Source organism: Orbicella faveolata, unplaced genomic scaffold, assembly GCF_042242905.1.
Source record: "Orbicella faveolata isolate gen_17 unplaced genomic scaffold, um_ofav_v1 contig_34, whole genome shotgun sequence".
In the NCBI taxonomy this organism is placed as follows: domain Eukaryota; kingdom Metazoa; phylum Cnidaria; class Anthozoa; order Scleractinia; family Merulinidae; genus Orbicella; species Orbicella faveolata.
The window spans coordinates 28411326-28438657 of NW_028301563.1; the positions used below are offsets into that span (position 1 = coordinate 28411326).

At 37.8% G+C, this 27332-nt stretch overlaps 2 long non-coding RNA genes across 3 annotated transcripts; one reads left to right on the forward strand and one right to left on the reverse strand.

The window, feature by feature from the left end:
- The first annotated feature begins 2326 nt into the window (after positions 1 to 2326).
- On the forward strand, positions 2327 to 22565 carry LOC149105629 (uncharacterized). 2 transcript variants are annotated; one of them, XR_016201141.1, is made up of 12 exons: positions 2327 to 2857; positions 4184 to 4265; positions 5036 to 5118; positions 6298 to 10002; positions 10688 to 10751; positions 11560 to 11639; positions 12377 to 12440; positions 12937 to 12987; positions 13115 to 13196; positions 13970 to 14053; positions 15780 to 15885; positions 21790 to 22565. It is a non-coding gene; the product is annotated as an uncharacterized LOC149105629 (long non-coding RNA). The 2 variants fall into 2 exon arrangements; XR_016201140.1 differs by lacking the exons at positions 12377 to 12440; positions 12937 to 12987; positions 13115 to 13196; ... (1 more) ...; positions 15780 to 15885; positions 21790 to 22565 and having other exon boundaries at positions 2335 to 2857; positions 6298 to 6443; positions 8673 to 10002; positions 10688 to 10826.
- Positions 22469 to 27276, reverse strand: LOC149105630 (uncharacterized). Its single transcript, XR_016201142.1, has 3 exons — positions 26037 to 27276; positions 25534 to 25599; positions 22469 to 24436 (listed from the first exon to the last, which is right to left on the reverse strand). It is a non-coding gene; the product is annotated as an uncharacterized LOC149105630 (long non-coding RNA).
- Positions 27277 to 27332: the final 56 nt, after the last annotated feature.

Below are 27332 nucleotides of genomic sequence, written 5' to 3' on the forward strand. Positions count from 1 at the left end.
GGTGTGGCTTCTTACTAATTGAGCAAACTGAACGATCTTACATTTCTTAGAAAACAACATAAACCCTGCATTAACTGCCTTACCTTACTAGACAACTGCCTTACGCTTGTTCGAATCATTCGCCCTGGGAACATTAGACTTGTATGCGAAAATGACTACAAACTCGCGAGCCTGCGATCATAGCAAGTACTCCTCCCCAGGGATTCTTCCCAGGGATTCTTCCTAGAGATAACCGGCGAAATCTTGTTCAGGGATTTCAACGTGAAAGAACACATTACTGTGGCCCATTACTGTCATTACTCTTTTGTAGTTCGAACATCTTATAATTTCACGTGAACTGGACATAGGAGGAATCTGCAAGACGACAGACGAAGATGTTGCCAATGATTTTATGGGATCGATTTTTGATTTTTTTTATTTTATTTTATTTTTTTTATTATTATTATTAACAATGGTATTTCTAAATAATGTACCCTGGGTGCAGAGGACTTTTAATCCACGGTCCACGAGGACGTTACGCTGGCCGTCCTCAGCGCTTTGGGCACCAGCGCGACGTTCGCTTTGACCTCGAAAAGAATTCCTCTGGCACCCAGGATATAAATAATGAAATATAACGCCATACAACAAACTCAGTGGACATGCTTTCTATAAACTGGCATTTAAAACCGCAGAATATTTTATTACAGCAATGAATCAAATGAAGTTTTGGATTCTTAAAGAATTTCATGTAATCGATTTCCATAACATTTGCACCGCTCTTGACGAGTATAAAAATACATTAGTGATCATTCGCGTCACAGACTTCTTCGTCGATTCGGATAAGAGATAAGGTCTCGTGACTGTGGGGGATGGGTCTACAAACAAACAATGTCACATGTCATGTATGTACGAGGGCATGTATTGTACTGTATGTGGGCATGAGGGCGGTGCGGGGGGGGGGGGGTGAATAGGGTAGGAATTGGCCATGGGTAGAGGGGGCGAGATTGCTTGATACTAAAAGCAGGATTTTAGTATTCAGTTTTTAATGAACATCTATAGAGAGTCACTATGTTAGTTCAGTATGATACAGAAACAACCTGTGTGACAATCGCTTTGTGTCAGGAGGTTGGTCCATGGTGCAGTTAAGAACTTCCAGCTGTGCTCAACCATGGCCTGCTCTGGGTTGGACACATTGATGAACTGTTGTGTAAACTCTCTTATTGTGTCCTCAGGAAAAAGTAATAGTTTTAGATATGGATGGAATGATACTAGTTCTGTCATCGAGCAGGAAAATTATAACTGTGCCATGGGTGACTGTTAAACAACAGAGTGGAAGAAATTAGTAGCAGGTTGAGTTCACATCACCAAACTTGAAACCATGTTTTAAAATTCAAATTTTCCCTACAAGTTGCAGATTACGATTTAAGGTCATTCCTCACATTTGCATTGCGCATCCTTACTGCGCATAATTTATGGTGTCATTAGTGCGCGCTCGTGCACGCGCACATTGAAAACATGACGGATTTGCCTTGATATTGAGCTTTGTCAGGTGAAAAATGGCTCTAGCTCACCAACGAGCACAGGCACCCCAATCTTTTTTCCAGTCATTGTAATCAACTAATCATAAGCTTTGCATGAGAAAAGGCTGATCTAATTTCTATTGCTGAAAATTGAATAAATAAGAAAAATAGCAGATACACTGTGGTCTTTTCTATTTTGCAGTCGGTAACCACGTCAAGAAATTTGGTTCAAATTTTTAATCAAGGATTTAGCTCTCTGTCTGAATCAAACTTAAAATGTTTATTTGTGTCCAACACAATGTACTGACTGTAGTTTAATGTGTGTTCTTATGAGTCTGGGCTCACAAAGATTTTACAATTACTGGGAATGCGTTTTTATAATAAGCATTAAATAATGCCAAAATGGGGCATTTTCAACTCCTCACTGCTCCTTAATGAGCATGGGCACCCCCCTTTTTTATTTCAAAATTGAAGTTTTCATATGACAAATATTCAGTGGGCAAAGTTTGAACAAAAATCTGTTGTCACTTTTATTTCAGAGGAATTACCTTAAATCAAATCCCTGTTTTGGACTTGCGTTATAATTAGTTCCCTAGTTCAGACCAATGTTAAATAACCGTAAACATAATTTGTGAAGGGTTTTTGTTGATTTTCTTTTCGATAATGATGAAAAAGTGGCTATTTCTTAAAAACATACCCATATCAAAGCTAGAGTGCAAAAACCATACCCTATTTATGACCAAAACAGCTGAAAAACCATACCCTTTTGGGCCGCAAGTACCTATACAGCCCATGTAAGGGAGTAACCCCCCTCCCCTCCCTGGGTGTCTCCTGGACCTTCAACCTTTTCATGTGACTTGCTTCTTTATCCCAACAGATCAGTCAGGGTTTAAAACCAAAGTAAAACAAAACATGATTCCTGGGCGCGGTTTTATTGTGCTTTTTTTGTTCTTTTGCATTCAAAAGTTGGAACATTTTACACTGGGCACTGGTTTCTTTTCTGGAAATTGTAGAGGGTGCTCACTATTTAGCAAAAAAATCCGGAAATTTTGGCTGAAAGTCAAATGGAATAGTAATTTTCCGGAAAACCGCCAACCGAAGAGGCGCATGCTCTTCGCTGACCTTTCAAGAAGACTAATTTATTCATCACGTGGAAGCAAGCAAAACAAGCAAGGTTAACGATTCGACAGGTCTATGGATTAGGACTTCGAGTGTTTGTGTTGCACGTAGAGTTGAAATTTTTGAGGGATTCAGAAGCTACGTAAGTTTAAGAAGAACCTTTCGCTTTGAATACAAGATTGTATTTTGTATTCGAATTTGTATCCACTGGAAATGCTGGTTGTAAGAGAAAGCTCGAGGTAAGGTTAGCAAACTCTCTGAAACGCCACAGATTGATTTAGTAGCATGTGGATGGTTTCCTTTCTCGTGCTGGGCCTGGATTAATGTGACCTTTTATTCATTCAGTTGTGCGTATTGAATAATCAAGGGTGAGAAACTTGTTTTGGTGTAGAACTGCTTGTACAAAAGTCAAAGAAGATGGCGCCTGTACATTTTACCATAAACGCCTTGCGAAACAGCCATTTTAGGCACATGTACATTCGAAATTCTTATTTTTGCGCAATTCTTCCCTGTACTAACGGCATTGTGCATTATAGGTTTGAAATGTTTAGAGGTATTCTGTTGTTTAGTAGAAGGTGCACTCAGATTAATTGCATGCAACGTAACCCCCCTCCCCGAACCCCAGGGATGTAAGGCTCTGGCATTTGCTTCTTCTATAGAGAGCAAATACACCACTATAATTATGAGCCAGTTTCAGTTCGTCAATTGCCCTGCCCTCTGTTTGTTCATACTGGAAAATTATTTCAATCATTTTTAAAGCCGAGAAATTTATTCACACACATAGGTTTTCTTTCTTTTGTTTTTTAATCTGCTGTAGTATTTCTATTTTGTCTTACGACATAGGTGGCAACTAACATTATTTAGTTCTATTTTGTGGAGTTTTATATTCTGAATGGCTAATTCCCTCTATGAGATGCCCCTGTGTCATGGTAGTGGTATTCATCATCTGGGACTGGATATCATATTTAACTACAGTTCAAGCCCTAGTGAACAGACACCCTTGGGAAAATAAATAGTGGTTGCTTTAAGAGGACAGGGGCCCGTTTCTCGAAAGCCCCGTAAACTTTTCAGGCCTGCAAAGCCATTTTTAGTTAATCGGTATTTAAAGACAGAGAGGTGTGTATGCCTGAAACTTCTTGTATGAAGGGAACCTCTGTTCATCTTATGAATATGTGCATAAAACAGCTCTGTAGTCATAAGGTTTGAGATTTTGCAACAGCTTTTCGGGTGCGAAAACTTTTCAGGACCTTTGAGGAACAGGTTCCTGGCCACTAAATAGAGGTTAAAACAATAGAAAAGCCCTCATCGGGACTGATTACTGGCCGCCTACTAGGGGTGGCCGTTTAATAGGTGGCCGCCTAATAGGGGTTCGACTGCACCATGATTCCCTGCAGGTGCATCTCATAGAGGTAACAGGCCATTTCAGATTACAAGAATTTCAGCAGGTACTCTGCAACTGCAATGTTTTCACATTTTTTTAATTTCATTTTTTATTTTTCCCTGGATTTTCAATATCATCAGCAACTGAGAATGCAATGTATTTACTAGAATACTTCTTTCAACAGTTTGTGGATGATTCATGATAATGGAACAAGTTGCACAGGATTGAGGAAAAGCCTCCTTAAGTTGTGTTTTATTACATTACAGGTGAATAGTTTTGTCTCATAATTCTAGTTAGTATAAATTATTTCCATACATCGAATACTGATATAGTCTTCTTCCTATGGTTACTGGTGTCGTCACGCAATGCTTCTCTCTAGAGAGAAAACAGAAGTGCTGTGCAACAACCCAAATAACACCTCCACTGTGTTAATTAGCACACTTAAAGGTTCAACCATCATGATTACTCCTTAATTACAGTGGCTAATTATATGGCCTACCAAAATATCTTACTTGAGGTTAAATGGTGATATCCCAACTTGCGTTAGGTGGGGAATAAGAAGCTTTGATACTCAAGGACAACCTTAAATGTATTTTACTCCATATAAAACAGACCCTACAGTTACTTTAACATTCATCAAGCTTCCACCATCAGTTGTCAGTACAAAGTAAAGACTTGAGATAGCCCTTGTCACAGTTAGTTTTTCTCATTTGCAATACAATGTAATCCAAGGTGGATTCGAGACAATTTTGGTCTGAAACTACGAAACAGCCTAAAATTGCCTTGTACTGGTGCTAGATTATATTTTAATTTTAAAGGAGAAAGGTTAACTGTAACATAACAGTCGAAATTTTTTTTTTTACCTGCAACTTTATGCAGTTCCGTCAGTTGCCAGTAATTTTGGTCCTGCAACATGCATGGCTCTGTCCAAATGCTTCATGTATGTTTATTAATTGATAAACAAAGGTTATCATTGTCCTGTCTAATTCTTAGCTAGAAAGGATGGAATTTAATTATATTTTGCTTTCTCCAACAGTTTCTGGATAAATTACTTCATTAATAATGGCAAAACTAACAAAAGAATTGAGAGAGAAGTTAGCAGTATCATGATAGCATATGGTGAGTAACGTTTTCTTTTTTTAGTAAAATGAGTATTCCTTCAACTGAGGGACTGTTAAATGTTTGAATTCTCTTAAAATAAAGTAAATTCATGTAAATAACCTTTATTTACTTGTACTCTCAGCATTGTTTATGGCACAAAGGCTAGTGGGGTCGAGCAAATTGTTCTGAAAAGTCTTGGAGGCTCTCCTTTGTTAAAGCAGCTTGTTTTCACTCCTTTTCAGGGCCTCTGATAGGTCACAGAAGAAAAGTCAAATTTTGTGGGCTTTTCATAGACAAATTCACAGATAAAACAGCCAATTTTGTGGGAAATTTGCGGGAATTTTCAAGCAAATCTTGCTAAGAAACGAGTAGCAAAAAACGGCTTATTTTGTGGGAATTTTCTGGGAAAATTTTGCTGGAAACCAATCGGTTTTGCATTGCTTTGATGAATATTTTTAACAAAAAAAGACGGCAATTTTACCATTTTTTGTGGGGGGAGGGGGGGGGGGGCATGATGAGCATTAGCCTTTACAATTTAACAACAGAAACTCTGACTACTTATAGTTGTTGCCTTTCTAAAACCGGGAGTTTTTCAGGAAAATTTGGGCAACTCGTTTGTACTAGCGTATGTGTTTACCATTTGTTTGACCACGAGGTTTTTTTTAACAGAGATCATCATAAATTTTAACAACAATAGACAATGCGCTAATGGCAAAACATTTACATGTACATCATGGCCACAGCCCAGTTTTTGGCAACAGTAATCTAAGAATGCCAGGTAATTTGGGGATGTTGTTTAAATACTCATTGCAGTGATGAAGTTTCATGATAAATTTCTAAGTTTATGGCAAGTAAACAACCCCAACAGCCAATACAAGTTTCAAATATGTTCTTAATGACATGTACTTGGTAAGATTTCTTGTGAATTTTGTGGTATTTTGCATGTTTTTGTGAATTTGGCAGGATTTCGCGGATATACTTGAAATTTGTGGCCCCACAACTGCATGAAATTTCAGTAGACTCTCTTTTGGGTGGCACAAAGCAGTATAGTTAATTTTCAGTAGGCTTGAAGTGGCTACTCGCTTCAAGAACTGAATTGTTTTGGAATCTTTTGCCTTAACATGTAAATAAGTTTATAAATACTGGTATCTTAAGTAAGAAAATAATGTACAGTTGTTGTCGTTTTTGAAATTTCAGCTATAATTTCGTGTAAAGAGGGCCTTACCTTCAATTGATAATTGGCAATGGACACAGCAAATAACGTGACTTACCTTAGTTTGGGGGACTGAACATGATCCCAAGGTCCAGCGTAAGACTACAAGATGGTGTGAGCCGCGATCAAGGTGGGCCTGTTAGAAAATCTATATTCATATATTTTATTTCCTACTAGTAGACCAGTCATAACTTACTCATCTTGAAATGAGAAGGGTATGTGGCCCTTTAATAGCTGCAATGTTACATACGTGCATACCATACCTACCTACCTACCTACCTACCTACCTACCTACCCCCTTCCCCCCTCCCCAACACACACACAATTCATTACTTATCTGTGATTACAAAGTGAAAAACAAATACCATCTATATGCCACGAAACAGTGGCTCCTTTTGAGCAGAACGTCCTTCTCTTCAACTGTCAAGATCTCCTCTCTTCTACCCCAACAGGATCAATTTCCTTCATTATTTTTGCCACCAACTTGCGAGGAACATGCATATGATGTTGCAATCTGAGGGGTGCCAAATACTTCTGTAACCTGATAAACTTCCAGGACCTCTCATTTCTTCACGAATGATAGTTCATATTTCAGAATCATCCATTACCTCGCCATTACCTTTCCTCTTTAATCCAAGAGATCTCAGCCATCTCTTAAGTGTTCGCACACACATCTGAAGTCCTTCACGTTTCTAGAGAAGACCCACAATAACATCATAAGGATAATCGCGATGAAAATAGTGCGTTATTACTTCGTCTATATCTTTTTCAGCCACACATTTATCTCAGAAACTCTCTTGAACTTCCCCGATACCACAAAAACTACAAAACATCACGAATACTACTTAATCGACGAGAATCGCACGGATTTTGAAAAATGGAGGGAAATACTCGAGAGATACCCAGTCCCTTTGGCCAAGTGCACACGCATGATGTGTTCTTTTTTATTTGCAGTGTACATTTTGTTTTGTTTTTTTGTAGCATTCGTTTTTTGTTTGCAATGTTTCTGTTATTTGCAGAATACGTTTTTTAGTTGCAGCGTACTTTTTTTATTTGCATCGTTCGCTTTTTGTCTGCAGCGTTTCTTTCCTGTTTGCAGGGTTTCTTTTTTGTTTGCAGTGTGTCCCTTGTGGGCCATGGTTTGTTATTAAACAGGTAGATGTAAAAAAGCTGATGAAGGTTTCTCTTATTCGTGGTTTGGTCTCCTGAGAAAATGTTTGAACTTGAAGCAGGTTCCATGAATATTATGAATATTTAATAAGCTTACATTTTGATCTGCTGTAAGCAACCAGAGACAAAACTTGGACCAGAAAAACTCGGATCGCTGATTTGATGACAGCTATACAAGAACGAGGCAAAAACAGCAATTGCCATTTTATTTAAATCAACGATCGCCGTTGACCCGGTTTTGTAAATGCCTGCTACATGTACAAAGTGCAGTGCATATAAACAGAGAAGTACGGATGGTATTATGGCCTATTATGGCAACAAAATAAATCAGAATTGAAGTTAAATGTATTGCCCTGGTTTCTTTTCATCAAAGTGAATCTCAGAGCCATTCCGGCCTTGAGCATTTAGTAGTTTCCCGGTCGTTTGCATGATGCGTGGACATGAAATCAGATAACGAACACATGCTCTGTCGCGTTCTTCTAGGCAAAATTAAATCCTTTTAAAACACAGCATTTAAAAACTGAGACACTAACTTTTACCAAGTTACAGGCCCTTACAGATATTTCTGGTGAAGTTCATACAATGCAGCTACCAATTTCTTGTGTTATCAATCTTGTAACTGACATGAAATTGAATGATCGGCTTTATTAAATGCTTCTTTGTGATGAAAATGCCGAGATTCAAGACTGAGCATTCAAGCATGCTTTACAGAAAACAAAATGCTATCCAAACCTGACCCATCTTCTTTACCGAGGTAATACCTTGTCCAAACATTGCTGCAGCAGGACGAATACCCTCCTCGGGTTTATCTAGGTAAAGACGAGGTTGAGTGCGGGAATACCATGTCAATGACACGTGTAGGCCCCGCGGCCAGAACACAGGAAATGGGTGAATACTTTCAGGCGGTACTGTAAATTATAAAAGTTAGGTATTCCAGGCACATTTGTTCAGATATATGTAGTTGTTATGTTGGCCTGTTCTCTTGGAGATTTCCCTTTAAAGATTTCTTGTGAGTGGTTATAATCATCTGTAAATAAATTGTTTCTGTTGTTTGCAATCTCTAAGTTGGTATCATTAACAAAGTCAGTTGAATTATGATGAGTTAAGGCTAGACAAGTGTGTTTCTTACTGTAGGTTCATTATTGCATACCTTCCTCAAAGTGGTGTGTTTTTCTCTTTGATAATTTAGCTCCTGTCTGCTTGTGTGAATAATTGTGATAGAGTGTTCCACTTGGAAGTGTGCTCCAGGGATTTTGTCAATGAGGCAAAAAGTATAATTTCAAGGTAAATACTGTAATATTACAGTTCAGAAAAAAATTGCAAAATAATGGAAATATATTCTGCTTCTTCATCTTCTCGTTAACTAATCATTAACTAATTAACAAGTCCATAATGTTTCAAAACAGCTTTCTGTTTCATGTGTTGAGTTACAGTTGTACATACATGGACATCAGCTGGAGAGTAGCAGAAATTGAAAGAATAGTACGTTTGTGAAAAGTAGACCATTCTTATGCTTAACACTAGGCAATTAACAGAATTATGACCTGAAACAGGCTGCTGTGTTGTGGTCCTTGCCGATGAACATCCCAGGGGTGAGCACTCCCAGATAAAAATGATGTGGGTGCTCATTGTACCTTTTAGGGATTAAAAATGCGATTTTGGTACCTCTTAGGGTGTTAAGCCTCAAAAGGTCCACAGCGGGAACTTTTGTGGTACCAAAAAAAATGTGACAGAAGATAATGTGTTTTGTAAGAATTGGTACATGTACCTCTTAGGGGAGAAAACAATTTCAAGCCACGCCCACGAAACAGGATCTTGGTGCCTCTTAGGGATTCTTTTCAAAATTTCTGTCTTTTTAATGAGGGAGTCCCTCCCCTTGGGGCTTACACAGACATTAGTCTGTTTACTTTACCATAGCCAGGTTCAACACAGTAACTCATGGCAAACACAGCCCACATGTAATTAAGAACACTGAACTTGACCGAACTGATTAGCGAAAATTGTTAGTACACTGTAGCAATTATTGTTTTTTGTGTTCTAACTAACCTTGTGTTGCACATTAGAAACAATAAAACTGCAATTCTAATCATTATTATTAATCTAGTCTTTTTGGGCTGTAATTAGTTAACTATGTCGTGCATGTTTAGATTTTATCTTTTCTTTTAATGATTGGAATTTTGTAATCATCATTTTCATATAGGTGTCCACATTTAGCTTACTGTTTACAGTAAGGTAGAAGTTTTGACCTGGTAATAAAGTTATTCATTCATTCAGTCATGACAAGAGATACATTGTATATCTACCTGCAGTTTTGAAAAAGGGGTCTGTTAATTGTGCTGTGAAGTTATTTTTGTTGGTAAACTTTTGAAGCCAGTTTGACTTGATTAATAGTCTTTTGGATTTTCTTGTTTTCAATTTCAATTTGAGTCTGATTTTTCTAGATGAGGGTGGGGGCTGTAGATCATAAACATGCAACACCGTCAAAATCAAACTGGTTTGTTATAAAGTTGAAGCCAAAGGTAAATATTGTAAGCACAATGGGGTTGTTGTAATGTACTGATCTTATCTCTCCAAGCCGACGGGCAGGTCAACCTTACATGGGCTCAGACAGTGACTTAATCTGAGTGCAAAAGGACATGTTGTTTTACAGAAAATGTATGACCTCAAAACATAGCATTACAATTGCACTTTTCCTTGAAGTTTTGAAAAACGCATACCTAATTTTACTCTGCAAGCTGTGCTGAAATCGATACTGCAGGTATTAATTTCAGCTTAGCGTAGCATATTATTTTCCAGTGGGGCTCTGTTACCGGAAAGTCTGGAGACATCTACAGGAGTGTGGCTAATTGTGGATACCTCTTTGGGGTCCCTGGCTCTTAATCCAGGGGGGTGGGGTCGGTTTGAACTTGTGTCCATAGTCTCAAGTCAGTCTGACAGCTGCAGAGTGGAGTTCAGCTGGGTATGTACTTAGCTGTCCAACATGACACAATCCTTAAAGTGCATGGAATTTCCCAAAGCTAAGTGGGTTTATTGCCTTGGCAGAAGGTTCCATTATTGTCGTGAAGGAGGCTGATATGTGCGGAGTGGTACCTGACCCCGGGGGGAGGGGGAGATTTCAAGGCACTTTAGTTTGCTGTCATTAAGTTATGCTTGCAAAGAGCTTTTATCTGATATGATGACAGTTGAGTCTGAATTCATCCACAGGTGGCCCAGAGATTCCAGTGTCATTTCCTTTTTGCACTAGATGAAGTGTGGAGTGTAGAACTTGGTAAGCACTGCTCACATGACTCTATTAGGCACCAGGTGTTATTGGGCTGTTCGGACCTTGTTTTCAAAACATCAGGTATATATATTCTTCATGTTTTGTGAGCTCCACTCAACAGAGGTTGCCTCCCTCAGCCATCCAGGATCCTGTTCACACACAAATATATATAAATTAACTATAATTTATAACTTTTTAAAGGCTTCAAACAAGGGGCTTTGGGTATACATGTACCTAGGTCATTGCCCCCTGGATCAAAAGCAACAAGTTTGAGCCTGGCCTGGCTGTTCATGACTTGTCAGCTTAGGGTAAATTATTTATCAATTAAATGCTTGAAGGTAACATGCAATTTAGATTCTGCTCATCACAGGATGGGCTTGAAGTACTGTAATTTTATGCATACTCAAGCATTGTGCTAGGAGCCACTGGGTTCCTCTGACCCCAACGAATACCCACCAGTTAGTTTCTGTTTGTTGATAATTTGGTCTCCAATAGATGGGTCATAAACATTAGGTTTTAGTAAAAACTTGTAGATTTTTGTAACAAATTGTCAAATAATGAATAAATTTTAAAACAAGAGTTTGCCATACATATCACTACTATGATTGATCACTTGTCCCTGTAAAGGCACCTAAGGTTGAACATTCCAAAGCTGGTGTAGGTCTCAGTCTGTACTTGTACATGTTATTGAACAAGGCTCAGAAGGTGGTTTCAGTGGAGACTGTGCTGTGTTTGTAGCATGGTTTTGTTTGTGATGAACACTTTTCTGGATGGATTTTGATCAGTTTTACCATGTTCATCATTTTGTTTCTAGGGACATACCAAAGTAACCGAAACACTGAAAAGCCTGATAAAGGAGTAGTCTGTTAGCTTCAAGGATGACCCACAGTTGAGGTATACAGTGTGTGTTAAATTTTTTGTTGACAATTACAGTCGAACCTCTCCATGGATACAGACACCTTTCTAATATGGACACCTCTCTAATACGGACAATTTCCTATTTACTGACAAAATTCTCAAACATTTCCTCTTTAAAAACCTCTAAAATATGGACCCTCTCTAAAACGGACAATGGATACTAAATCGCGACCCTATGGAGCAAATTCATACAAATGTAACCTCCTTGTTATGGACACTCCAGGGATCAGGTGTCGATAATTTGCGGTATGTACCATTTCCTGTCGGTGGTTACACAGACATTGACACTTTGTCATTCAGCAATACCAATACCATAACAATATCAAAATGTTAGTTTCCAAAACTTACATTTTACAAATGCAAATACAGTACAGTGTAATCAAAAATACTTCTGTGGAAACTTACATGTAAAAGTGATGTCATCATAGTGACCTCCAATATGGACACCTCTCTAATATGGACACTTCGCTCTGTCCCTTTCGTGTCCATATTAGAGAGGTTCGACTGTACATGTCTACTATAGGGTGTTTTAAATGGGTACCAGATAAATTATGGAAGGTACATGTGGATGTACAATAACATTTTACTACTTGAAGCTTAATACAATGAAACCTGTACTAAACAGACACCCTTCGGACTCTCATTAGATGATCAGTAATAGAATTTCATGATGTGCATTGATTTTAAGACTTTGTCCTCTTGTTCAATTTCAGTCTAATACCATTGCTTTACAAAGGACTTAAAGCAGATGGAGTTAGTTTTCCTGACAGTTCCAAGGTTGGCTTATTTTACACACTTGTATTCTATTTCTTGCCTTTGATTCTTTGTACCTGCAGTGCAATTTGAGCGGCAATAAATTATAACAATGAGGCTATTTATTACACTGTATTTGTGAAGAGAAAGTCTGAAATTCAGATGAAATTAAATTATGTGGTACACAGAGAATGTAAACAGTTAGTGAAGCACCGTGGTTGAAACTAAATGTAAAGTGTTTTGGTAATTTTCATAATCAAAATCTATTGAGTAGTTTTGACTACTAAAACTACAGTTTTTAGAGAACAAAATGCCACTTTTTTCATTATTTTATTTATGCAACAGCTTTTTGGGTGTGAAAACTTTTCGGGACCTTTGAGGAACAGGCCCCCCGCCACTAAATAAAGGTAAATACAATAGAAAAGCCCTCATCGGGACTGATTACCGGCCATCTAATAGGGGTGGCTGTTTTATAGGTGGGCGCCTAATAGGGGTTTGACTGAACCATGATTCCCTGCAGGTGCATCTCATAGAGGAAAGTGGCCATTGCAGATTACAAGAATTTCAGCAGGTACTCTGCAACTGCAATGTTTTCAAATTTTCTTAATTTCATTTTTTATTTTTCTTTGGATTTTCAATATCATCAGCAATTGAGAATGCAATGTACACTGTATTTACTAGAATACTTCTTTCAACAGTTTGTGGATGATTCATAATAATGGAACAAGTTGCAAACGATTGGGGAAAAGCCTCCTTAAGTTGTGTTCTATTACATTACAGGTGAATAGTTTCTTCTCATAACACTAGTTAGTATAAATTATTTCCATACATCGAATATCGATATAGTCTCCTTCCTATGGTTACTGGTGTCGTCACGCAATGCTTCTCTCTAGAGAGAAAACAGAAGTGCTGTGCAACAACCCAAATAACACCTCCACTGTGTTAATTAGTACTTTTAAAGGTTCAGCCATCATGATTATCCCTTATTTACAGTGGATGATGAATATGACCTACCAAAACATCTTACTTTAGTTTAAATGTTGATATCCCAACTTGGGCTAGGCAGGAAATAAGAGGCTTTGATACTCAAGGACAACCTTACATGTATTTTAGTCCATATAAAACAGACCGTAAAGGTACTCTAACATTCATCAAGCTTCCACCATCAGTTGTCAGTACAAAGTAAAGACTACTCACAGTTAGTTTTTCTCATTTGCATTGCAATGTAATCCAAGGTGGATTCGAGGCAATTTTGGGCTGAAACTACGAAACAGCCTAAAATTGCGTTGTACACGTGTTAGATTGTACACGTGTTAGTTAGCTGTGAAAAGGGCTAATCTTTAAAGTACATAACAGTCTAGATTGTTTTTTTTTTTTTACCTGCAACTTTATGCAGTTGCGTCAGTTGCCAGAAATTTTGATCCTACAACATGCATGGCTCTGTCCAATTGCTACCTGTGTGTTTATCAATTGATAAACAAAGGTTATCATTGTCCTGTCTAATTCTTAGCTAGAAAGGATGGAATTTAATTATATTTTGCTTTCTCCAACAGTTTCTGGATAAATTACTGCATTAATAAATGGCAAAACTAACAAAAAGATTGAGATAGAAGTTAGCAGTATCATGATAGCATATGGTGAGTACAGTTTTATTTTTTAGTAAAATGAGTATTCCTTCAACTGAGGGACTGTTAAATGTTTGAATTTTCTTAAAATAAAATAAATTCATGTAAATAGCCTTTATTTACTTGTACTCTCAGCAATGTTTATGGCACAAAGGCTAGTGGGGCCGAGCAAATTGTTCTGAAAAGTCTTGGAGGCTCTCCTTTGTTCAAGCAGCTTGTTTTCACTCCTTTTCAGGGCCTCTGATAGGTCACAGAAGAAAAAGTCAAATTTTGTGGGCTTTCCATAGACAAATTTGCAGATAAAACAGCCGATTTAGTGGGAAATTTGCGGGAATTTTCAAGGCAAATTTTGCTACGAAACAAGTGGCAAAAAATGGTTGATTTTGTGGGAATTTTCTGGGCAAATTTTGCTGAAAAGCGATCGGTTTTGCATTGCTTTGATGAACATTTTTAACAAGAAAAGACGGCAATTTTACCATTTTTTATGGGTGGGGAGGGGGGAATGATGAGCATTAGCCTCTACAATTTAACAACAGAAACTCTGACTACTTATAGTTGTTGCCTTTCTAAAACCGGCAGTTTTGCAGGAAAATTTGGGCAACTTTTTTGTACTAGCATATGTGTTTGCCATTTGTTTGACCACGAGGTTCTTTTTAACAGAGATCATCATAAATTTTAACAACAATAGACAATGCGCCAATGGCAAAACATTTTACATGTACATCGTGGCCACTGCCCAGTTTTTGGCAACAGTAATGTAAGAATGCCTGGTAGTTTGGGGATATTGTTTACTTGTTGCAGTGACAAAGTTCAACAATAAATTTGTAAGTCTACGGCAAGTAGACAGCCCCAACAGCAGAGACGTTTCAAATATGTTATAACGTCATGTACTTGGTTAGATTCCTAGTGAATTTTGTGGCATTAAAAACCTAGAAAGTATAGCGGAATGGTGGGAGGTCCTGATGTACAAACCAAAAAAATGAAACAACATGGTTATTTGACTGAAAGGACCAACCCGGGTTTAGCTTTTGGCCCACTGTTTACATGTAAGAATTGAAGAAATTTCAACCCCTCTTGCCGGGTCAACCTGACTCTCGGTTACCCGGCAAGGGGGGCTGACCCGGCTTGACTATTGTTTTCATATAAATGCTTAAAAACATTTGACTGCAAAAGGGTTACCCGACACTGTAAAGAAGGGTCGTGTAAAGAAGGCCTTACCTTGATAATCGGCAATGGACACAGCAAATAACGTGACTTGCCATAGTTTGGGGGACTGAACACGATCCCAAGGTCCGGCATAGGACTCTAAGGGGGCACGAGCCGTGATCAGGGTGGGCCTGTCAGACAATCTATATTCATATATTTTATTTCCTACAATCTATATTTTGTCGGGGACAAAATAAAAAAAAAGGAAAAAAAACTGTCTTTACTCGTGGTTGACTCAAGGTTGACTCGTGACTCACGATTGACTTGGGCTCGTGGTTGGCTCGTACGTGTAACGCTACAACTTTTCCAAATAAGCAGTTATAAAGTCAATGTACTTTCAATTGGTTTAAGATATCTGATTCCTGTCTCTGTCATATATATGCTTTGTCCTGCAACAACAATCCAGTTACTAGTCAGCTGCCTGAAATTTTTGACCGGGATTCTGTTCATTTCCTTAGTGTAATGTTGTCATCTCCTATAACAAGCTAGAGAGGACTGATTTACTTGACTGTATTTTTCGGTTTTCCAACAGTTTCTGGATTACTTATTCCATTAACAATGGTCGGGTTAGGGATAGTTCCAGTAACTAACAAAAAAGATTGGAACAGGGAAGGACCTTATCTCCATCATAGGAAATGGTGAGTACAGTTTCATGAAATTTCTCTTTTTAGTGAAATGTATATTTTCCAGTGCATTTTTGTTACATGTAGTTTGTTTCTTTTTCTGAGGACTCCATGTTCCATCATCTTCTAAATTCTTCTGGGAAACTATTTAAATTTACTGTATCAATATTGAAGCCAAGAACTTGTGATCAAAGGACTAATTTTTTTTCCTTATGCAAGGCTGCCTACAGTACTTTCACTGCATAATTGAACAGACCTTTATTGTAAGCAAGTAAATCATGGTTTGTGGTGAAACAGGATTTGTAATTTCTTGGTGGTTATTTACCAGAAATGATATGTGAATGATCCATAGTCTTTAAAACTAAGGCACCTAAATTAATTGGCAGTAAGACGGTTGATCACTCAAGTGGCTTTCACTTGCACGCCTGTAGACCTTTGGAATAAGAATTATAAATTTCAATTATTTCATGCAAAGATTAATTACAAACTTTTGTCAGCATATCTCTGGCTTATTCTGGATATAATATGGTGCTCGGCAAAGGGAACACCAACAGTAATCACTTGCAAACTGTCTTCGGGGAGGGTTATTAATTAAAAGTGGGAGGAAATTTTTTGTTGTGTTCATTTGCTTCAGATGTTGTTATGTGAATTTTTCGTGACATTCCAATTGTGACAAGTTTGTTCTCTTGAAATGAGTGGGAATGGAAAGTCCCTTAAAAGTACATAATCATGTAATGTGCCAGCTAAGAAATTAATCTGAGCAACCGTGTATATTAATTTTGAAATTTAACCACATGGCAGTTAATTTATTATAATCTTGCTTGGAGACTACTTTAAAAATATTTGCTTTTGTCGAAGAGGCACAGACCATCCATGTTTTGTCATCTATGTACTTGTACGGTGTATGCCATTTAATTTTGGCGATATGGCCATCATTTCAATTTCCGTTGTTTTCCAAGTAAAGGAAGTTACCAATGTTGGTAGCAATAATTTTCAGCATGGACCAGTTAATTTTAGTATAATTTTATGATTTTCCCCTAAATCTAGTCAGTAGTGGTTTTTCAAAGCATACATACATATACAATGTATCCATAATAATAATCATTTGTTTATAATCTGTTGAAAACAAAGGAAAAACTTCCACGATCACTGTGGGGATGCCTTTCCCGCTATTAAAACACAGTAGCTACAGCTGTACAGCACTCGCTAGACTTTGATATATTCATTTCTGGAACTTTATACGAGTATGAATATTGAGACAGATAACCCAGTTCAAACAACAAGAACTGATAATGAACAGCCAAGAAATGAACAGCCAAATGAACGTAAAGCAAATAAACGTCCAAACACAACCCAACCAAAACAAACAGGCAGCTGAAAGCCCAGACAGATGCCAAGACCAGCTGTAGTGGTTTTACAAAGTATACATGGTGTGCAATGATAATAAATTAATACTTGATTTAAATGCAAAAATTTGTGACAGCTATTTTATTTGCTTCTAGCATTAATTCTCTGATACCCTCAGCCCCCCAATTCAATGTTGTGAAATAGAAAAATCAACATTGTCTGGGGGGGGGGGGGGAGGGGGGAAATGTTTCCAAGACGCTCGAAAATTGAACTTCACAGCTACAAAGTGTCTCAACACTTTTGTTGCCCATTGTGCAATTCCAGAAAATATTCATACTATCCCACAGAAGGGATTGGAATTTCTTGGGGGGTGGGGGTTCTGGAAGACCAAAAAATTTAAAGAAATGTGTGAAGCTTAACTGGAATTTACAGAGGGGTGGGGAGGTGTTAGAAAAAAACCCTTCTTTGGGGGAGGTATGGATATTTTCTGTAGCTCTGTGATACTGACAATTTTATAATGTTACTTTTTGTGATGTCAGGACTGTGAACTGTTAGCTAAACTTCAAAGATAAGCCACCTTTTCACCTATGTGACAGCTTTTGCAAGCCACCATTATTAATAATGTCATGCAGCTAAATGCGTGGATATTCAAATGTGCCACATTTACAAAACTTATGAAGAACCCTGTTGATTTAAACTGTTGTATATGTAAATGGTCAATATTTCTTAATGGGTCTTATAATGATATTATCTGATGAAACTAAAAACTCGGAAGGATAGGTAATGTTTTTAAATTTAGAATGTGACAAATCACATGTACAGGAATTAAGGTAACCGCAAAACCTTCAAGCATTTTCAATTGCGACAAAAAGAAGAAATTCATTATTTCATTTTTTTTTCCAAAGCAAAAAGTTGAACAAGACATTGTCTTGATGTACATGTATCCTGAAATTATGTGGAATAACATGAATAGGACAAATATTGCAGTCAGTAAGGAGAATCGACAAATTAAGCTTAAGACTGTAAAAAGGTTCATCTAGTACAAATGAAAAATAATCTCTTTACTCTTGTACTGCTACCTTAAATTTGGAAACATGTTGAGACTTAATTATAAGCAAATATTGAGGAAATGTATGACATTTTGTATGCTTTGCTCTCGAATAAGATCACAAAATTCCAACTAGCTGCAGGATTTCCCCACAAAGATGTAACCTCACTCAGCGATCAGGCTTTTTTTTGTTGTTGTTTTTCTGTTTTCTTGGAGAAGAGCGGCAGACAAGGCAGCGGGTAGGGGGGCAGAGGCGGCGTGGCTGGGCTCAGGGAGTGATCTGATTGGCTAGTATTGTCTCTGTTTTGGTTGAGCTCACACAGGAGCCCCTTGCGTGCACCATTTTATAACCAGAACATGTTTTTCATGGCAGTCAAGAAAGGATAATGTAAGAGAACCCACCCCTCATACATCGGGCTCTTCTCATGGTCATGTTGTCAATCTTATCCCAGTGCGTTGTTATATACAGTGTATATATTTTAAGGAAGATACCTGATTACCTAATTACATAATGAAATTTAAAATTTGGTGTATGCCAGAAGTATGTGTCAGACACTGTTAATTATCAAAATGTATAGTAAAATTGTTTATTTTGTCCAGTGCGGTCGTCTGGATGAAGGTAGTTTTGAATAAACTGATAATGGTGAATAATTTTTCGACAACCTGAGCAGGCATTGTCTTCAGTGTTAAAAGTTAAATGAAAAATAGTTTCCACGTTATTGGATTGCCAGTCATCAACAACAGTTCTTTTCAGAACTACCATCACCAGCTCGCTCACACCATATGTACTACTGACCATAACCATAATCTCAAGACCATAGCCTCCTCGCTGTTCCCAAAACCAAACACAGGACATTTGGTGATTGCGCCTTTGCACATTCTGGACCTTTTCTCCAGAACAAACTTCCTCGTGAAATAAGCCCAACCCTGACTGTTTTTAAATCAAAGTTAAAAACTTACTTTTTGAAATTAACGTATAGCACGCCATAGTTTTTTAAATTGTATTATTTTTAGACACATTTTTCTTATATTTTTACTGTAATCTTAGATTTTATAATTTTAGCGCTATATAAAGTTACTATTACATTACTATTACTACTGATACTCCTGGTTTAGAACCATTCACTAAAATGATGTCTAGAAACAAGTAAGGAGATTTTGTTGAGCTTGGAACTGAGAGAGTTTAAGACTATATGTTGCGGGCAATCAAATCAACATTAAAACATTTTATCTGGAATCAGAAGTTACAATCCTTTCAAGTTCCCCCTCTCAGTGGTTGGAAGACGAGTGATTTACTCAAAAAAAAAAAAAAAAAACACGCAAGAAATCAACCTTACATTTCGCATTTTGACAGTTCAATGTACTGTAGTTCGGAAAGGTATTTTGCGACGATTTTAATCCAGGTGAAACTGGCACATGCAGAATTTGTTTAGGCTCAACCGCTTGATTTTTTTTTTTTCTGAAATTCATAATCTCTGCACGTTTGCGATATCTATAATACCAATTTAACGAACACTGAAGAATGCTTTTATGAATTTTCACTGTTTTGCTGTAAAGAGGCTTTTGCAGTAAAAATACTAGACTTAGCTTAAGGATACAATGATTAACCCCTCAGGTCTTCAAGATTTCGCGCCAACTTTAACTGGATGATTTCTTTCGTTGCTCTAAAGAGATTTCATTGATCAAAAAGGATTTTCACATTCAAAGGCTATCAAATTCGCAAAATTAACCAGGCGCTAGTTCACGTTGTAATACAATAGCTTTAAAATATAGCACAAAACCTCGCAATATTGTTTTAAGGTGGCTCGTACCAGTTTTCAGGTTTTGACAGTTCATAACTTTGTAAGAATAGAACAAAAAGGCAGACCAGGGCCACTGTAATATTTTTGTGGGTTTGGATTATATAATTTATACTTGACCTAAAACAGCTGTTATGTTGTCGTCAGCAGCTACCATGGCAACATTCCAAAAGGATTTTCCAGACCTGATTTTTCGCTTATGTCACTAATATCTAAAAAATTGACTCGGTGACCCCGAGTTTTTTTTAATCAATAGCTTTTAGCATCTGAAAATGAAAATGCACAGCAATTTTAAAATAATTTTACGGAGCCGATTTCTTGTAAACTTGGAAAAACGACAGTTTGCACAAAGTGCAAATTTCCTTCCGTTGAATTTTTTTTTTCTGACGTTTCCGCTCAATAATAATATCATATTAAAACAATAAAAAGAAGGGGTCACCGGGCTTGTTTTCATGTACAAGCCGTCGTGAGTTCCGTTATTCCCACGCGCGTAGACACGCATTCAAAAATCTAGACTTTATAAGATCAGCGATTACTCATGAGCTGTTTTGACTACCGCTGACTGCTTCGTGTGCCCGCGTGGGCGAGCGGGCTCCGAAAATGCGTTTTCCTCTGTTCGCTGCTAAAACATCATTTACAGTTGTAGTTGTCGTTAAAGACAACCTCCTGGGCTTACTCTGTAGGATTTTTACAGAAATTCTGGGTAGATTTATTATGTTTTGCGAGTCCTTTATACGCTCCGGTGGCTGTCACGATCGATCGAGTTGCCTTTAAAATTTGGGAAACATTGAATTCCCGAAACAATTTTTCTTAAATACGCAGAATTGACTAAAGTTGTTCTAGCAGGTAAAGCCTCCTTTATATGCGAATTTCGTCTCCAACAGTACAAAAGTGACCTTGCGTGAAAAAAGCCGCGCGCCGCCATATTTGTTTTGGTCTTTCGGGTTTTAAATCTCGTGCCTCTATCGTGCGTGCTAGTCACGCGTGACGCACGATGGTGATCTACTCCCCCGCGCGAGAAAACTAGTATCAGCCACCTTAAATGCGTTACGATAATATGAAATGCCAGGAATAGGTGTTGCTTTATAAATTTTGGAACTTGCAGTTAAAGGACACAAGAGGATTGGCAAAAATAGCATCAATTCTAGTCAATAGAAATATTAAGACGGAATCCACCAGAAGTTCGAGTAACAAGTGGACAAAAACCTAGTACCAAGATTATTTACATCGTATTGCAATCTTCTGTACGACTGTTTTAAATATCTTCTAAAAAAAATCATTTCTAGCAACACGAGACATCGAAAACAAATTATACTTCATATGAAACACTTGAAAGTACTGGTGAAATGAAACTGATGATGAAATTTCGCCTGTGTTTGCACAAGTTCTCTGAACTTTGAAATTTATTTTCTCTCGTTCCCATGGGAAATTGTTTTCGGTGTTATTTCAGGCAATTATTTATGTATTTAGCTTTAAGGAATCGTAAAAATGACTGTAAAATACTTAAAATTATTCTGGTACCAGATTTTTGTCCACTAAAACCTGCAATTGCTCGATTTTCTATCGGATTTCGTCTTAACCTTCTCATGGACTGTAGTTTCACCAAGCTGATATTCATGTTTCTTGTAGCTAGGAGAGTAGCAAACTGTAACTGTTTGACTCAAAACGGTATGTACTGAAAATCACTCGCGACTCACTAAAGTTTTATTTGGTTTTTCCTTCTAGATTCAAAGAGAAACATCAGAAAGTTCAGTGGATCACCAAAGAGCGAAGCAAGGCAAAGCAGATTGTAATAAAATGTTTGCTGGCAGAAAATTGTCCGGGATAAATGTTGTGCTTTTTAGATAGCGGGAAAATTTTCTCAGTGAATGATATTGCTCTTTTAAAAGGGACTAAAAAAAAGTCGGATGAAAAAAATTGTCTTTTGGCGGGAAAATTTTCTCGGTGAATGATATTGCTCTTCTAAAAGGGACTAAAAAAAGTCGGAAAAAAAGTATTTTGGCGGGAAAATTTTCTCAGTGAAGGATATTGCGCTTTTAAAAGTGACTAAAAAAGATGTCGGAAAAATAGTAAGTCTTTTGGCGGGAAAATTGTCCTAAGAAAAAAAAGTCTGCGCTTTTGAATGGTGTCTGGCTTTGAGTCAAGAATATATCAAGTCTTTTGGCAGGAAAAATCTTGCACTGTGCAACGGATTTGACCCATCAAAAGTCAAAGTATATGCTTGATTTCTGACTAGACTCTGTTCAAAATCGCAGAATTTTTTTTTCTTTGTGGCAACCCTACATAGTCGAAATATAGTAAGAGAGAGCCTACATTTTGACTAGTTGCCAGTCCCCTTTTAAAAACGCAATATTTTTTATTTCTTTTGTAAAATGACAGACAAAAGAAAAGTAAACAAACAATTGTTAAAATATTTTATTGTTTGACCATGAATGTAATTATTTACAAGTTTGATTAACATAAATTTGTTTACATGCTAATAAAGGAGCTGAAAAACGCAACGTCTGAAAATTGTTTGTAGAAACTAATAAGTAAGGCCCAGTTCATATATCGCATTTCTGCCGTGTCGAATTCAATTCAATTAAGTGCGGCAGAAATGCGATTGTGGATTCATACGTCGAACTTGTGTCGCACTTAATTCAGAATTTATACTGTCGGGTATGTCGGCTAGCGGAACTTGTTTTAAACGTAGAGTATTCAATATGGCGGACGAAAATACTGAGCGACGAAGGACTATAATTTTGCTAAAAATTGTCAGCCAATGGAACGAGAAGGAGAAGGCTGACATCGGAGCAATATGTGTTGCAATATGTTCAGGTTGCATTGGGTCGAGAATGGCCAAGTTTCTTCTTTTTCTTTGGCGGGAACACATTTACGCATGCTCAATACGTTAACATAATGTATGCATTAGATTGGACACGGCAGAAATTCGACGTCTGAATCATTGTCGTATTTCTGTCGGATAATGGGACAAGACCAGTCGAACGTGCGGCAGAAATGCGGCAGCCGATTCAGACGTCGAATTTCTGTCGAATTTAATTCGTTGAATTGAATTCGACACGGGAGAAATGCGACGTATGAACCTGGCCTAAGACGAAATTACTAATCTATGAAACAGTAAGTCTGAAACATGTAAAATTATTATGCGGATCGCCAGAAAACAAAAGTAATTCTGGCAAAGACAAATCGCAAAATGTCTAATTTTAAGAAATAGAGTAATCGAAACTACGGACCAGTAGTGAAAACAAAAATCCTGTTACTTTTACGGGGAAGTGTTTGACGTTATTGGTAAACATTGATATAAATTCCACCTAGCTTGTAGCTTTTTTACATCAGTTTCAAGTTAACATTTGCTCTGGTTTTGAAAATGAATTCCGTTGACCTAATACTTGATAGCTTTTTTGCCAATATATTTGTTGAGAGATTTATAAGCATTGCGTACGAATTAAATGCGGATCTATGTTGTAAATTTAAACCACAGAATATACAATTGATAGGCAAACTTTAAAAAAAAATGCAGATAGAAAGGATTTTCCGAATGGTTTTAGTGCATGATGAATTTGCCTGTAGTCGAACAGCAAAATCTGGCGGGATTCAAGACAATTTCAACTGATTTCGTGCTTAGCACTGAAGCGTACGAAAAAAAAAAATTTGGTTGCATGATCGATCAAACAAATCCATATTACAAATTGAAACGACGAGAAATACACTGTTCAGCCGCTAGCTTTTAGTTTTAAAAATTTGACTGATTTATTGAAGTATTTGTCAAGATTCAAGACAATTTCAACCGTAAACAAGCGAACGAAAGTTTCTCCCAATTAAAAAAATAAATGTTGCATGGCCGAGCAAAGAAATCCATGTTATAAATTGAGGAGATGCGAAATTCAAAACTTGAGTGAGAAATTTGGCGAGATTAGAGACAATTTCAGCTGACTGCAGTGTTCAAGCAAACGACAATTTCTTCCAAGACATTTGTTGTAGAATTAGTCTGTGGTTTCAATAACATGGATCCGCGTTTATTCAATCATTACGTCTCGAGTTCGAAGTATAAGTTCTCTTTACTAAATCCCATACATTCTTTTAGCATAATGTGAGAATTTGCAATACATCAAGACATTACAATTAGTTGCAGATTTCCTTGTCACTTTCTACTGATTTTTGGAGGGAACATTGATTGTCGATCTTGTCACGGTTTCTGTCGATATAAGAAGCTAAACTATTGTCTTTTACCAAACGACGCATCAAGATCAGAGACCACACAAGCATGATCCAGAACCTCCATGTCAGCAGGCATCTAGTGTCCAGTAAGAGTCCAAGAAGAGCCATAAAAATCCACCAATGAGAGTCCATCTGAATCTGCACCAAGGAGTTACTAAGGAAATAAAAAGAAAAGACCAGGTCAACATTTCTGCAACTAAATACATATTCCACTGAACAAATTGTAAATATGCACATAAAGGTCTGAACGCAAAATTTCCACGCTAGAAATCGACAATCATTTAATTATTATAAGTGTTCTCGTGTACTTGTTGCAGCAGAACAATTTGTTTTATTGTTTCCAATGTAATAGAATGCATACGCGATAATTTCATATTAGAAAGTAAGTTAGTTTTGGCTTTACTACGGTAAAAACACCAAGAATGAAAATGGTCGTTCTGAATAAAAATCGACTTTTCATATTTTGAAGAGCAACAGGCAGTGTTAAGACAAACTGGCTCTGAATCTAACAAGTCGGTTAAATTTTTCGCGTTTTTGTTCAGCAAAAGCACGCGATTGTTTTATATTTGAGTGCATTATTTAAGACTTATCTTAGTATTCAAAAACAAAAAGCCGTTGTAAGAAATTAATCCTAACAGAATCTGTTTACCACGCGGAAATCACGTTGCTAACAATAATTAATAAATTTGCATTTTAATGAAGCTTGACAGCTATGCAACTTCGTTCCCAGGGATAAAGAAGAAAGAGAGAGGGCAAGCCGAAACTCCTCCCCATCCCCCACCCCGTCACTTTTCTAATGGTCCGTCTCTTAGCGGGGTTGCCACTCAGACATTTTTGTATCCAGCAAAATGCACTCTGCGCAATATTGCTCTCATTAATTTTAAATGGTTCCTCATAGAGCCACGTAGAAGCCAGACACAGTCACTACACAAAAATAGGAACCGCAACTAGAGTGCAATTTGTTTGGCTTAAATGAGATATGTGTAGCTTCTGAAGAGCGCCTAGATTCTGAAACTAACAGGAAAATATTCGAATCCTTATATTCAAGCCCCAGTCAGGACCACGATTGTGTGTGTCGACGTCGACAAATTGTCATGAAGCGAATAGGTGACGAGAGAAAGCAACTATCTCCAACTTGGGCATACTGACTTGATGTACGATTAAATTCTCAGAACCGACATTAAAAGAAATGCATGACAGTCAAAGAGGAGAATACAAATTTGGAGCTTGTGACTGAAAGGTTCAACTTACTCGAAGCAATCTTGTCATGGAACACACCACTGGGATGTCTGCGAGTTTCATCTTCGTCCCTCAGTCCTCAGGAAAGAAAGGATAAAATTTTAACAAAAAATGACACGAGTTATTTCCGACACTTTTCAGGGATGTTGAAGCTTCCGGCCTTGTCTAATAAAGCTTGCCTGGGGAAAATAAATAACAACACTTGGAACACTTCGTTGCATTGCAACGAGTAAAAACAATGACCACATAATAAAAAATGAGCGACTTGAAAGTCAACTTTAGAGAACAAGAAATCAAAAGTATCAAGCCTTTGAAAGTTTCCTATCTCCATCGGTCGAATGAATTCACCGATATCAGAAGATCTAAATGTCGACGTGCATTTCTAAGTGGATGAAGTTTAACTAATATTTGAAGAGTTCTAATTGTTTCGAAATTTTTACAACTACTCGTAAAGAACGTTCGAAGAAGGCCAGGTTTCTTCTGCAAAATACATTGGTTTGAACTTATGTTCTTACCTTGGCAAGGCGCAAAAACCATCTTAATTCGAAGCACGTGCTTGCAAGGTTTGCTTGAAGTAAGTTCTTGTTGTAGGTGTTGGTGTTTCGTTACGGCTCCAAACGAATTAAGGACAATTCAAAAACGAAAGCTTGGTACTTGTTCCTAGAAGTGACTGAGAGCGAAATTAAATTTCTGCTAGCTAGTTGAATTTTTAAATGTGGTGGAAGATGTAAACAGGTAAAGTCTGCATACGAGCCAAGTGGCCCATCAGGCCGGAGCTTATCCCGCTTTCTGTAGCATGAAGCGACTAGGAGTGTTTCTACTCCCCCCTGGATGGGATGCTAGTCCATCGCAGGGTTACCCCCAGCATTTAGTTCGCCGGTATCCATTTATACACCTGGGTAGAGAGAGGCACTGTGAGAGTAAAGTGTCTTGCCCAAGAACACAACACACTGTCCCCGGCCAGGGCTCGAACCCGGACCGCTCGATCCGGAGACCAGCGCACTAACCATGAGGCCACCGCGCCTCCCACGGTGGAAGATGTGCGGCCGAGGAATTCAGCGCAGCAAATGTTTCAGCGATGTATCATTTGCAATTTAAATTTGCACACTTTTTGCGACCGCGTAACGCATGGCTGATTAATTGCAACCATTTGATTGGTTCGTCTTCTTATTTTAATTAGTGCGGGATATTCAAATTTCATTTGTATTCGAAGTTATAAGGCGCCGCCCACACCACGCCGGAGGAATTTGAAAACGGAGGTTTCACTCTAAAACCGCATGAAATATTTCAGTCCACACTACGCCGGAGAAATTTGAAAACTCAACAATCACCGGTCGTTTTGGTTTGTGTTTGAGGAAAACTGGAACAGAGAAATCGCATAATTATCGTGACGTCAACGTTTTTGAAAAGCTCCGTTTTCAGTGTTTTCCGTCCACACGAAAACGAAAAGCCGGCTCTTTCAAATTCCTCCGGATTTAAGAGTGCGTTTTCGAAAATCTCCGTTTTCGTGACGGATTAGTGTAGGCGGTAGGCCTAGCCGTAGAAATAAAGCTGCGTTTTCAAATTTCTCCACTTAGCGTAATGTGGACGGCGTCTGAATGAAAAGTGTTTTTGCTTTCTTTTTTATTCCTAGAAACTTGTGCAGAATCGATATTCCAACAACTCATATTCTTATCGCAAAGCAGAGGAGTGTTAGCATACTGGATTATCTTCCAGGGTCGTCCAGTCTTTCAGCGAGATGAATTAAGAAAGACACCGGCCTAGAATCACGCCTTGGCAAAGAGATACATCAGTGAACTTATATAACGTTA